The following is a 16,235-nucleotide window of genomic DNA, read 5'->3' as shown; positions in this document are numbered from 1 at the left end:
CACATTATACACAGAGGATCCATCACACGGCGTTATATCCACATTATATACACAGGATCCATCACACGGCGTTATATCCACATTATACACAGAGGATCCATCACACGGCGTTATATCCACATTATACACAGAGGATCCATCACACGGCGTTATATCCACATTATATACAGAGGATCCATCACACGGCGTTATATCCACATTATATACAGAGGATCCATCACACGGCGTTATATCCACATTATACACAGAGGATCCATCACACGGCGTTATATCCACATTATATACAGAGGATCCATCACACGGCGTTATATACACATTATATACAGAGGATCCATCACACGGCGTTATATCCCCATTATATACACAGGATTCATCACACGGCGTTATATCCACATTATACACAGAGGATCCATCACACGGCGTTATATCCACATTATATACAGAGGATCCATCACACGGCGTTATATCCACATTATATACACAGGATCCATCACACGGCGTTATATCCACATTATACACAGAGGATCCATCACACGGCGTTATATCCACATTATACACAGAGGATCCATCACACGGCGTTATATCCACATTATATACAGAGGATCCATCACACGGCGTTATATACACATTATATACAGAGGATCCATCACACGGCGTTATATCCACATTATACACAGAGGATCCATCACACGGCGTTATATCCACATTATATACAGAGGATCCATCACACGGCGTTATATACACATTATATACAGAGGATCCATCACACGGCGTTATATCCCCATTATATACACAGGATTCATCACACGGCGTTATATCCACATTATACACAGAGGATCCATCACACGGCGTTATATCCACATTATATACAGAGGATCCATCACACGGCGTTATATCCACATTATATACACAGGATCCATCACACGGCGTTATATCCGCATTATACACAGAGGATCCATCACACGGCGTTATATCCACATTATATACAGAGGATCCATCACACGGCGTTATATACACATTATATACAGAGGATCCATCACACGGCGTTATATCCACATTATACACAGAGGATCCATCACACGGCGTTATATCCACATTATATACAGAGGATCCATCACACGGCGTTATATACACATTATATACAGAGGATCCATCACACGGCGTTATATCCCCATTATATACACAGGATTCATCACACGGCGTTATATCCACATTATACACAGAGGATCCATCACACGGCGTTATATCCACATTATATACAGAGGATCCATCACACGGCGTTATATCCACATAATATACAGAGGATCCATCACACGGCGTTATATCCACATTATATACACAGGATCCATCACACGGCGTTATATCCACATTATACACAGAGGATCCATCACACGGCGTTATATCCACATTATACACAGAGGATCCATCACACGGCGTTATATACACATTATATACAGAGGATCCATCACACGGCGTTATATCCACATTATATACAGAGGATCCATCACACGGCGTTATATCCACATTATACACAGAGGATCCATCACACGGCGTTATATCCACATTATACACAGAGGATCCATCACACGGCGTTATATCCACATTATATACAGAGGATCCATCACACGGCGTTATATACACATTATATACAGAGGATCCATCACACGGCGTTATATCCACATTATACACAGAGGATCCATCACACGGCGTTATATCCACATTATATACAGAGGATCCATCACACGGCGTTATATACACATTATATACAGAGGATCCATCACACGGCGTTATATCCACATTATATACAGAGGATCCATCACACGGCGTTATATCCACATTATACACAGAGGATCCATCACACGGCGTTATATCCACATTATACACAGAGGATCCATCACACGGCGTTATATACACATTATATACAGAGGATCCATCACACGGCGTTATATCCCCATTATATACAGAGGATCCATCACACGGCGTTATATCCACATTATACACAGAGGATCCATCACACGGCGTTATATCCACATTATACACAGAGGATCCATCACACGGCGTTATACCCACATTATATACAGAGGATCCATCACACGGCGTTATATACAGAGGATCCATCACACGGCGTTATATCCACATTATATACAGAGGATCCATCACACGGCGTTATATACAGAGGATCCATCACACGGCGTTATATCCACATTATATACAGAGGATCCATCACACGGCGTTATATCCACATTATATACAGAGGATCCATCACACGGCGTTATATCCACATTATACACAGAGGATCCATCACACGGCGTTATATCCACATTATACACAGAGGATCCATCACACGGCGTTATATCCACATTATACACAGAGGATCCATCACACGGCGTTATATCCACATTATATACAGAGGATCCATCACACGGCGTTATATCCACATTATATACAGAGGATCCATCACACGGCGTTATATCCACATTATATACACAGGATCCATCACACGGCGTTATATCCACATTATACACAGAGGATCCATCACACGGCGTTATATCCACATTATACACAGAGGATCCATCACACGGCGTTATATCCACATTATATACAGAGGATCCATCACACGGCGTTATATCCACATTATACACAGAGGATCCATCACACGGCGTTATATCCACATTATACACAGAGGATCCATCACACGGCGTTATATCCACATTATACACAGAGGATCCATCACACGGCGTTATATACACATTATATACAGAGGATCCATCACACGGCGTTATATCCACATTATATACAGAGGATCCATCACACGGCGTTATATCCACATTATATACAGAGGATCCATCACACGGCGTTATATCCACATTATACACAGAGGATCCATCACACGGCGTTATATACACATTATATACAGAGGATCCATCACACGGCGTTATATCCACATTATACACAGAGGATCCATCACACGGCGTTATATCCACATTATATACAGAGGATCCATCACACGGCGTTATATCCACATTATATACAGAGGATCCATCACACGGCGTTATATCCACATTATATACAGAGGATCCATCACACGGCGTTATATACACATTATATACAGAGGATCCATCACACGGCGTTATATCCACATTATATACAGAGGATCCATCACACGGCGTTATATCCACATTATACACAGAGGATCCATCACACGGCGTTATATCCACATTATACACAGAGGATCCATCACACGGCGTTATATCCACATTATATACAGAGGATCCATCACACGGCGTTATATACAGAGGATCCATCACACGGCGTTATATCCGCATTATATACAGAGGATCCATCACACGGCGTTATATCCACATTATATACAGAGGATCCATCACACGGCGTTATATCCACATTATATACAGAGGATCCATCACACGGCGTTATATCCACATTATACACAGAGGATCCATCACACGGCGTTATATCCACATTATACACAGAGGATCCATCACACGGCGTTATATCCACATTATATACAGAGGATCCATCACACGGCGTTATATACACATTATATACAGAGGATCCATCACACGGCGTTATATCCACATTATACACAGAGGATCCATCACACGGCGTTATATCCCCATTATATACACAGGATTCATCACACGGCGTTATATCCACATTATACACAGAGGATCCATCACACGGCGTTATATCCACATTATATACAGAGGATCCATCACACGGCGTTATATCCACATTATATACACAGGATCCATCACACGGCGTTATATCCACATTATACACAGAGGATCCATCACACGGCGTTATATCCACATTATACACAGAGGATCCATCACACGGCGTTATATCCACATTATATACAGAGGATCCATCACACGGCGTTATATCCACATTATACACAGAGGATCCATCACACGGCGTTATATCCACATTATACACAGAGGATCCATCACACGGCGTTATATACACATTATATACAGAGGATCCATCACACGGCGTTATATCCACATTATATACAGAGGATCCATCACACTGCGTTATATCCACATTATATACAGAGGATCCATCACACGGCGTTATATCCACATTATACACAGAGGATCCATCACACGGCGTTATATCCACATTATATACAGAGGATCCATCACACGGCGTTATATCCACATTATACACAGAGGATCCATCACACGGCGTTATATCCACATTATATACAGAGGATCCATCACACGGCGTTATATCCACATTATATATACAGAGGATCCATCACACGGCGTTATATCCACATTATACACAGAGGATCCATCACACGGCGTTATATCCACATTATACACAGAGGATCCATCACACGGCGTTATATCCACATTATACACAGAGGATCCATCACACGGCGTTATATCCACATTATATACAGAGGATCCATCACACGGCGTTATATCCACATTATATACAGAGGATCCATCACACGGCGTTATATCCACATTATATACAGAGGATCCATCACACGGCGTTATATACACATTATATACAGAGGATCCATCACACGGCGTTATATCCACATTATACACAGAGGATCCATCACACGGCGTTATATCCGCATTATATACAGAGGATCCATCACACGGCGTTATATCCACATTATATACAGAGGATCCATCACACGGCGTTATATCCGCATTATATACAGAGGATCCATCACACGGCGTTATATCCACATTATATACAGAGGATCCATCACACGGCGTTATATCCGCATTATATACAGAGGATCCATCACACGGCGTTATATCCACATTATACACAGAGGATCCATCACACGGCGTTATATCCACATTATATACAGAGGATCCATCACACGGCGTTATATCCACATTATATACAGAGGATCCATCACACGGCGTTATATCCACATTATACACAGAGGATCCATCACACGGCGTTATATCCACATTATACACAGAGGATCCATCACACGGCGTTATATCCACATTATATACAGAGGATCCATCACACGGCGTTATATCCACATTATATACACAGGATCCATCACACGGCGTTATATCCACATTATATACAGAGGATCCATCACACGGCGTTATATCCACATTATACACAGAGGATCCATCACACGGCGTTATATCCACATTATATACAGAGGATCCATCACACGGCGTTATATCCACATTATATACAGAGGATCCATCACACGGCGTTATATCCACATTATATACAGAGGATCCATCACACGGCGTTATATCCACATTATATACAGAGGATCCATCACACGGCGTTATATCCACATTATATACAGAGGATCCATCACACGGCGTTATATCCACATTATATACAGAGGATCCATCACACGGCGTTATATCCACATTATATACAGAGGATCCATCACACGGCGTTATATCCACATTATACACAGAGGATCCATCACACGGCGTTATATCCACATTATATACAGAGGATCCATCACACGGCGTTATATCCACATTATATACAGAGGATCCATCACACGGCGTTATATCCACATTATATACAGAGGATCCATCACACGGCGTTATATCCACATTATATACAGAGGATCCATCACACGGCGTTATATCCACATTATATACAGAGGATCCATCACACGGCGTTATATCCACATTATATACAGAGGATCCATCACACGGCGTTATATCCACATTATACACAGAGGATCCATCACACGGCGTTATATCCGCATTATACACAGAGGATCCATCACACGGCGTTATATCCACATTATACACAGAGGATCCATCACACGGCGTTATATCCACATTATACACAGAGGATCCATCACACGGCGTTATATCCGCATTATATACAGAGGATCCATCACACTGCGTTATATCCACATTATATATACAGAGGATCCATCACACGGCGTTATATCCACATTATATACAGAGGATCCATCACACGGCGTTATATCCGCATTATACACAGAGGATCCATCACACGGCGTTATATCCGCATTATACACAGAGGATCCATCACACGGCGTTATATCCACATTATATACACAGGATCCATCACACGGCGTTATATCCACATTATATACAGAGGATCCATCACACGGCGTTATATCCACATTATATACAGAGGATCCATCACACGGCGTTATATCCACATTATATACAGAGGATCCATCACACGGCGTTATATCCACATTATATACAGAGGATCCATCACACGGCGTTATATCCACATTATATACACAGAGGATCCATCACACGGCGTTATATCCACATTATATACAGAGGATCCATCACACGGCGTTATATCCACATTATATACAGAGGATCCATCACACGGCGTTATATCCACATTATACACAGAGGATCCATCACACGGCGTTATATCCACATTATACACAGAGGATCCATCACACGGCGTTATATCCACATTATATACACAGGATCCATCACACGGCGTTATATCCACATTATACACAGAGGATCCATCACACGGCGTTATATCCACATTATACACAGAGGATCCATCACACGGCGTTATATCCACATTATACACAGAGGATCCATCACACGGCGTTATACCCACATTATATACAGAGGATCCATCACACGGCGTTATATCCACATTATACACAGAGGATCCATCACACGGCGTTATATCCACATTATATACAGAGGATCCATCACACGGCGTTATATCCACATTATATATACAGAGGATCCATCACACGGCGTTATATCCACATTATATATACAGAGGATCCATCACACGGCGTTATATCCACATTATACACAGAGGATCCATCACACGGCGTTATATCCACATTATACACAGAGGATCCATCACACGGCGTTATATCCACATTATACACAGAGGATCCATCACACGGCGTTATATCCACATTATATACAGAGGATCCATCACACGGCGTTATATCCACATTATATACAGAGGATCCATCACACGGCGTTATATCCACATTATATACAGAGGATCCATCACACGGCGTTATATCCACATTATACACAGAGGATCCATCACACGGCGTTATATCCGCATTATACACAGAGGATCCATCACACGGCGTTATATCCGCATTATATACAGAGGATCCATCACACTGCGTTATATCCACATTATATATACAGAGGATCCATCACACGGCGTTATATCCGCATTATACACAGAGGATCCATCACACGGCGTTATATCCACATAATATACAGAGGATCCATCACACGGCGTTATATCCGCATTATACACAGAGGATCCATCACACGGCGTTATATCCGCATTATATACAGAGGATCCATCACACGGCGTTATATCCACATTATATACACAGGATCCATCACACGGCGTTATATCCGCATTATACACAGAGGATCCATCACACGGCGTTATATCCGCATTATATACAGAGGATCCATCACACTGCGTTATATCCACATTATATATACAGAGGATCCATCACACGGCGTTATATCCGCATTATACACAGAGGATCCATCACACGGCGTTATATCCACATAATATACAGAGGATCCATCACACGGCGTTATATCCGCATTATACACAGAGGATCCATCACACGGCGTTATATCCGCATTATATACAGAGGATCCATCACACGGCGTTATATCCACATTATATACAGAGGATCCATCACACGGCGTTATATCCACATTATACACAGAGGATCCATCACACGGCGTTATATCCGCATTATATACAGAGGGTCCATCACACGGCGTTATATCCACATTATATACAGAGGATCCATCACACGGCGTTATATCCACATTATATACAGAGGATCCATCACACGGCGTTATATCCACATTATATACAGAGGATCCATCACACGGCGTTATATCCACATTATATACAGAGGATCCATCACACGGCGTTATATCCACATTATATACAGAGGATCCATCACACTGCGTTATATCCACATTATACACAGAGGATCCATCACACGGCGTTATATCCACATTATACACAGAGGATCCATCACACGGCGTTATATCCACATTATATATACAGAGGATCCATCACACGGCGTTATATCCACATTATATACAGAGGATCCATCACACGGCGTTATATCCACATTATATACAGAGGATCCATCACACGGCGTTATATCCACATTATACACAGAGGATCCATCACACGGCGTTATATCCACATTATATACAGAGGATCCATCACACGGCGTTATATCCACATTATATACAGAGGATCCATCACACGGCGTTATATCCACATTATACACAGAGGATCCATCACACGGCGTTATATCCACATTATACACAGAGGATCCATCACACGGCGTTATATCCACATTATATACAGAGGATCCATCACACGGCGTTATATCCACATTATACACAGAGGATCCATCACACTGCGTTATATCCACATTATACACAGAGGATCCATCACACGGCGTTATATCCACATTATATACAGAGGATCCATCACACGGCGTTATATCCACATAATATACAGAGGATCCATCACACGGCGTTATATCCACATAATATACAGAGGATCCATCACACGGCGTTATATCCACATTATACACAGAGGATCCATCACACGGCGTTATATCCACATTATATACAGAGGATCCATCACACGGCGTTATATCCACATTATACACAGAGGATCCATCACACGGCGTTATATCCACATTATACACAGAGGATCCATCACACGGCGTTATATCCACATTATATACAGAGGATCCATCACACGGCGTTATATCCACATTATACACAGAGGATCCATCACACGGCGTTATATCCACATTATACACAGAGGATCCATCACACGGCGTTATATCCACATTATACACAGAGGATCCATCACACGGCGTTATATCCACATTATATATACAGAGGATCCATCACACGGCGTTATATCCACATTATACACAGAGGATCCATCACACGGCGTTATATCCACATTATACACAGAGGATCCATCACACGGCGTTATATCCACATTATATACAGAGGATCCATCACACGGCGTTATATACACATTATATACAGAGGATCCATCACACGGCGTTATATCCACATTATATACAGAGGATCCATCACACGGCGTTATATCCACATTATATACAGAGGATCCATCACACGGCGTTATATCCACATAATATACAGAGAAGACGGATATATAGTTATTATGTGATGTCTGGTGTAGTAGATGATGGATATGTAGTTAGTATATGATGTCTGGTGTAGTAGATGATGGATATGTAGTTAGTATATGACGACTGGTGTAGTAGATGATGGATATAGTTATTATATGATGACTGGTGTAGTAGATGATGGATATATAGTTATTATATGATGGATGTAGTTATTATATGATGTCTGGTGTAGTAGATGATGGATATATAGTTATTATATGATGTCTGGTGTAGTAGATGATGGATATATAGTTATTATATGATGTCTGGTGTATTATATGATGGATATGTAGTTATTATATGATGTCTGGTGTAGTAGATGATGGATATGTAGTTATTATATGATGTCTGGTGTAGTAGATGATGGATATGTAGTTATTATATGATGTCTGGTGTAGTAGATGATGGATATATAGTTATTATATGATGTCTGGTGTAGTAGATGATGGATATGTAGTTATTATATGATGTCTGGTGTAGTAGATGATGGATATGTAGTTATTATATGATGTCCGGTGTAGTATATGATTGATATATAGTTATTATATGATGACTGGTGTATTATAGGATGACTGGTGTAGTAGATGATGGATATAGTTATTATATGATGACTGGTGTAGTAGATGATGGATATAGTTATTATATGATGTCTGGTGTAGTAGATGATGGATATATAGTTATTATATGATGTCTGGTGTAGTAGATGATGGATATATAGTTATTATATGATGTCTGGTGTATTATATGATGGATATGTAGTTATTATATGATGTCTGGTGTAGTAGATGATGGATATGTAGTTATTATATGATGTCTGGTGTAGTAGATGATGGATATGTAGTTATTATATGATGTCTGGTGTAGTAGATGATGGATATATAGTTATTATATGATGTCCGGTGTAGTATATGATGGATATATAGTTATTATATGATGACTGGTGTATTATAGGATGACTGGTGTAGTAGATGATGGATATATAGTTATTATATGATGTCCGGTGTAGTAGATGATGGATATATAGTTATTATATGATGTCTGGTGTAGTAGATGATGGATATATAGTTATTATATGATGACTGGTGTAGTAGATGATGGATATGTAGTTATTATATGATGTCTGGTGTAGTATATGATGGATATAGTTATTATATGATGGCTGGTGTAGTAGATGATGGATATATAGTTATTATATGATGTCTGGTGTAGTATATGATGGATATATAGTTATTATATGTTGTCTGGTGTAGTAGATGATGGATATGTAGTTATTATATGATGTCTGGTGTAGTAGATGATGGATATGTAGTTAGTATATGATGTCTGGTGTAGTAGATGATGGATATGTAGTTAGTATTTGACGACTGGTGTAGTAGATGATGGATATATAGTTATTATATGATGACTGGTGTAGTATATGATGGATATAGTTATTATATGATGTCTGGTGTAGTAGATGATGGATATATAGTTATTATATGATGTCTGGTGTAGTAGATGATGGATATATAGTTATTATATGATGTCTGGTGTAGTAGATGATGGATATGTAGTTATTATATGATGTCTGGTGTAGTAGATGATGATATATAGTTATTATATGATGACTGGTGTAGTAGATGATGGATATGTAGTTATTATATGATGTCTGGTGTAGTAGATGATGATATATAGTTATTATATGATGTCTGGTGTAGTAGATGATGGATATGTAGTTATTATATGATGTCTGGTGTAGTAGATGATGGATATGTAGTTATTATATGATGTCCGGTGTAGTATATGATTGATATATAGTTATTATATGATGACTGGTGTATTATAGGATGACTGGTGTAGTAGATGATGGATATAGTTATTATATGATGACTGGTGTAGTAGATGATGGATATAGTTATTATATGATGTCTGGTGTAGTAGATGATGGATATATAGTTATTATATGATGTCTGGTGTAGTAGATGATGGATATGTAGTTATTATATGATGTCTGGTGTAGTAGATGATGGATATGTAGTTATTATATGATGTCTGGTGTATTATATGATGGATATGTAGTTATTATATGATGTCTGGTGTAGTAGATGATGGATATATAGTTATTATATGATGTCTGGTGTATTATATGATGGATATGTAGTTATTATATGATGTCTGGTGTAGTAGATGATGGATATATAGTTATTATATGATGACTGGTGTATTATAGAATGACTGGTGTAGTAGATGATGGATATGTAGTTATTATATGATGTCTGGTGTAGTAGATGATGGATATGTAGTTATTATATGATGTCTGGTGTAGTAGATGATGGATATGTAGTTATTATATGATGTCCGGTGTAGTATATGATGGATATATAGTTATTATATCATGACTGGTGTATTATAGGATGACTGGTGTAGTAGATGATAGTTATATATAGTTATTATATGATGTCTGGTGTAGTAGATGATGGATATATAGTTATTATATGATGTCTGGTGTAGTAGATGATGGATATATAGTTATTATATGATGTCTGGTGTAGTAGATGATGGATATATAGTTATTATATGATGTCCGGTGTAGTAGATGATGGATATGTAGTTATTATATGATGTCCGGTGTAGTAGATGATGGATATATAGTTATTATATGATGTCTGGTTTATTATAGGATGACTGGTGTAGTAGATGATGAATATATAGTTATTATATGATGTCTGGTGTAGTAGATGATGGATATATAGTAATTATGTGATGTCTGGTGTAGTAGATGATGGATATATAGTTATTATATGATGTCTGGTGTAGTAGATGATGGATATGTAGTTATTATGTGATGTCTGGTGTAGTAGATGATGGATATATAGTTATTATATGATGTCTGGTGTAGTAGATGATGGATATATAGTTATTATATGATGTCTGGTGTAGTAGATGATGGATATGTAGTTATTATATGATGTCTGGTGTAGTAGATGATGGATATATAGTTATTATATGATGTCTGGTGTAGTAGATGATGGATATGTAGTTATTATATGATGTCTGGTGTAGTAGATGATGGATATATAGTTATTATATGATGTCTGGTGTATTATATGATGGATATATAGTTATTATATGATGTCTGGTGTAGTAGATGATGGATATATAGTAATTATATGATGTCTGGTGTAGTAGATGATGGATATATAGTTATTATATGATGTCTGGTGTAGTAGATGATGGATATATAGTTATTATATGATGTCTGGTGTATTATATGATGGATATGTAGTTATTATATGATGTCTGGTGTAGTAGATGATGGATATGTAGTTATTATATGATGTCTGGTGTAGTAGATGATGGATATGTAGTTATTATATGATGTCTGGTGTATTATATGATGGATATGTAGTTATTATATGATGTCTGGTGTATTATATGATGGATATATAGTTATTATATGATGTCTGGTGTATTATATGATGGATATGTAGTTATTATATGATGTCTGGTGTAGTAGATGATGGATATGTAGTTATTATATGATGTCTGGTGTAGTAGATGATGGATATGTAGTTATTATATGATGTCTGGTGTAGTAGATGATGGATATGTAGTTATTATATGATGTCTGGTGTAGTAGATGATGGATATATAGTAATTATGTGATGTCTGGTGTATTATATGATGGATATGTAGTTATTATATGATGTCTGGTGTAGTAGATGATGGATATGTAGTTATTATATGATGTCTGGTGTAGTAGATGATGGATATATAGTAATTATGTGATGTCTGGTGTATTATATGATGGATATGTAGTTATTATATGATGTTTGGTGTAGTAGATGATGGATATATAGTTATTATATGATGTCTGGTGTAGTAGATGATGGATATGTAGTTATTATATGATGTCTGGTGTAGTAGATGATGGATATATAGTTATTATATGATGTCTGGTGTAGTAGATGATGGATATATAGTTATTATATGATGTCTGGTGTAGTAGATGATGGATATATAGTTATTATATGATGGATATATAGTAATTATATGATGTCTGGTGTTGTAGATGATGGATATGTAGTTATTATATGATGTCTGGTGTAGTAGATGATGGATATATAGTTATTATATGATGTCTGGTGTAGTAGATGATGGATATATAGTTATTATATGATGTCTGGTGTAGTAGATGATGGATATATAGTTATTATATGATGTCTGGTGTAGTAGATGATGGATATATAGTTATTATATGATGTCTGGTGTAGTAGATGATGGATATATAGTAATTATGTGATGTCTGGTGTAGTAGATGATGGATATATAGTTATTATATGATGTCTGGTGTAGTAGATGATGGATATGTAGTTATTATATGATGTCTGGTGTAGTAGATGATGGATATATAGTTATTATATGATGTCTGGTGTAGTAGATGATGGATATATAGTTATTATATGATGTCTGGTGTAGTAGATGATGGATATATAGTTATTATATGATGTCTGGTGTAGTAGATGATGGATATATAGTAATTATATGATGTCTGGTGTAGTAGATGATGGATATGTAGTTATTATATGATGACTGGTGTGTTATATGATGGATATATAGTTATTATATGATGTCTGGTGTAGTAGATGATGGATATATAGTTATTATATGATGTCTGGTGTAGTAGATGATGGATATGTAGTTATTATATGATGTCTGGTGTAGTAGATGATGGATATGTAGTTATTATATGATGTCTGGTGTAGTAGATGATGGATATATAGTTATTATATGATGTCTGGTGTAGTAGATGATGGATATATAGTTATTATATGATGTCTGGTGTAGTAGATGATGGATATATAGTTATTATATGATGTCTGGTGTAGTAGATGATGGATATATAGTTATTATATGATGTCTGGTGTAGTAGATGATGGATATGTAGTTATTATATGATGTCTGGTGTAGTAGATGATGGATATGTAGTTATTATATGATGTCTGGTGTAGTAGATGATGGATATATAGTTATTATATGATGACTGGTGTAGTAGATGATGGATATGTAGTTATTATATGATGACTGGTGTGTTATATGATGGATATATAGTTATTATATGATGTCCGGTGTGTTATATGCTCTGTGTATAACAGGACCGGGGTTGTAGGGATGATATCCCCGCTGTATGAGCCGCACAGATGTCTGTTCGCCGGTGTCTCGCACGTTACACGGTACATAGGCACACTGGACCGGGCACACGTACCTGTCATGCTCCGCTCTCCTCTCCCGGCTGCAGGTGTTAGAGCCCGGCGGCCGCTTCACCACTGAACCGCAGAGCTGACGGCTCGAAGCTCCGCCCCCTATCCACCAATCCCGCCCTTACACCGCCCACTGCAAGCGCCCCGCCCACAGCCGGATCCAGCCAGCGCCTCACGGAGATTCCCGCCACTCGCTGCCCCTTCCCCGTATAATGCGGAGCGGATGACTGAGGCGGGATTAGAGTGTGAGCTGCTGGGGTCAGTAAGTGTGTGTCACCTCTGCCCCCTGTGTTGTAATGGTCGGTGGTGACGTCATGGTGAAGGAAAATTACCTGTATATGACCCCGCGTATGCGATAAACGTGTCCGTACGTCTGAGGGTGTGTTCACACGGCAAGCTACAAGCGGCTGTAAAATACGGAGGTGTTTTCAAGAGAAAACCGCTCCTGTTTTCAGCCGTTTTTTAGTCAAACTACAGTTTTTCGCTGCATTTTTTACGACCGTTTTTGGAGCTGTTTTTCTGTTGTCAATGTTAGGCTATGTTCACATGGAGTATTTTGACGAGTTATTTGATGTGGAAACCGCACCAAAAAACTCGTCAAAAACGGCCCGAGAACGCCTCCCGTTGATTTCAATGGGAGGCGTCGGCGTCTTTTTCCCGCGAGCAGTAAAACTGCCTCGCGGGAGAAAGAAGCGACATGCCCTATCTTCTTCGGGCGCTTCCGCCTCTGACCTCCCATTGACTTCAATGGGAGGCAGAGAAAGCGTATTTTGCGGCGTTTTATGTCCGCGGCGCTCAATGGCCGCGGGTGAAAAACGCAGTGAAAATCGGCGTGCAGGGAGAGGAAAATCTGCCTCAGAATACTCAGTGTGAACATGGCCTTAGGGTGGGTTCACACGGCCTATTTTCGGACGTTTTTAGTTTGTCGTGTGAACATAGCCTTATTGTATAGGAGACTGCGCTATTCTATGGATACCGCGCAGTATATGTAATTATAACATACAGTCTATAGATGACGGATACCGCGCAGTATATGTAATTATAACATGGAGTCTATAGATGACGGATACAGCGCAGTATGTGTAATTATAACATGCAGTCTATAGATGACGGATACAGCGCAGTATGTGTAATTATAACATGCAGTCTATAGATGACGGATACAGCGCAGTATGTGTAATTATAACATGGAGTCTATAGATGACGGATACAGCGCAGTATATGTAATTATAACATGGAGTCTATAGATGACGGATACCGCGCAGTATATGTAATTATAACATGGAGTCTATAGATGACTGATACAGCGCAGTATATGTAATTATAACATGGAGTCTATAGATGACGGATACAGCGCAGTATATGTAATTATAACATGGAGGCTATAGATGACGGATACAGCGCAGTATATGTAATTATAACATGCAGTCTATAGATGACGGATACAGCGCAGTATGTGTAATTATAACATGGAGTCTATAGATGACGGATACAGCGCAGTATATGTAATTATAACATGGAGTCTATAGATGACGGATACAGCGCAGTATATGTAATTATAACATGCAGTCTATAGATGACGGATACAGCGCAGTATGTGTAATTATAACATGGAGTCTATAGATGACGGATACCGCGCAGTATATGTAATTATAACATGCAGTCTATAGATGACGGATACAGCGCAGTATATGTAATTATAACATGGAGTCTATAGATGACGGATACAGCGCAGTATATGTAATTATAACATGGAGTCTATA

At 38.7% G+C, this 16,235-nt stretch overlaps 1 protein-coding gene across 2 annotated transcripts in view; it reads right to left on the bottom strand.

The window, feature by feature from the left end:
- Positions 1-14,574, bottom strand: part of SULF2 (sulfatase 2) — a 100,433-nt gene extending 85,859 nt beyond the window's left edge. The window contains exon 1 of one of the 2 annotated variants that reach the window (XM_075846926.1): positions 14,478-14,574. The gene's annotated coding sequence lies outside the window, so the exon portion shown is untranslated. The remainder of the gene's footprint in view (positions 1-14,477) is intronic. The other variant, XM_075846930.1, reaches the window with a different exon arrangement.
- Positions 14,575-16,235: the final 1,661 nt, after the last annotated feature.

This window comes from Rhinoderma darwinii, chromosome 13 (assembly GCF_050947455.1).
Source record: "Rhinoderma darwinii isolate aRhiDar2 chromosome 13, aRhiDar2.hap1, whole genome shotgun sequence".
Taxonomy (NCBI): domain Eukaryota; kingdom Metazoa; phylum Chordata; class Amphibia; order Anura; family Rhinodermatidae; genus Rhinoderma; species Rhinoderma darwinii.
This window is presented reverse-complemented; position numbering and strand designations above follow the sequence as displayed.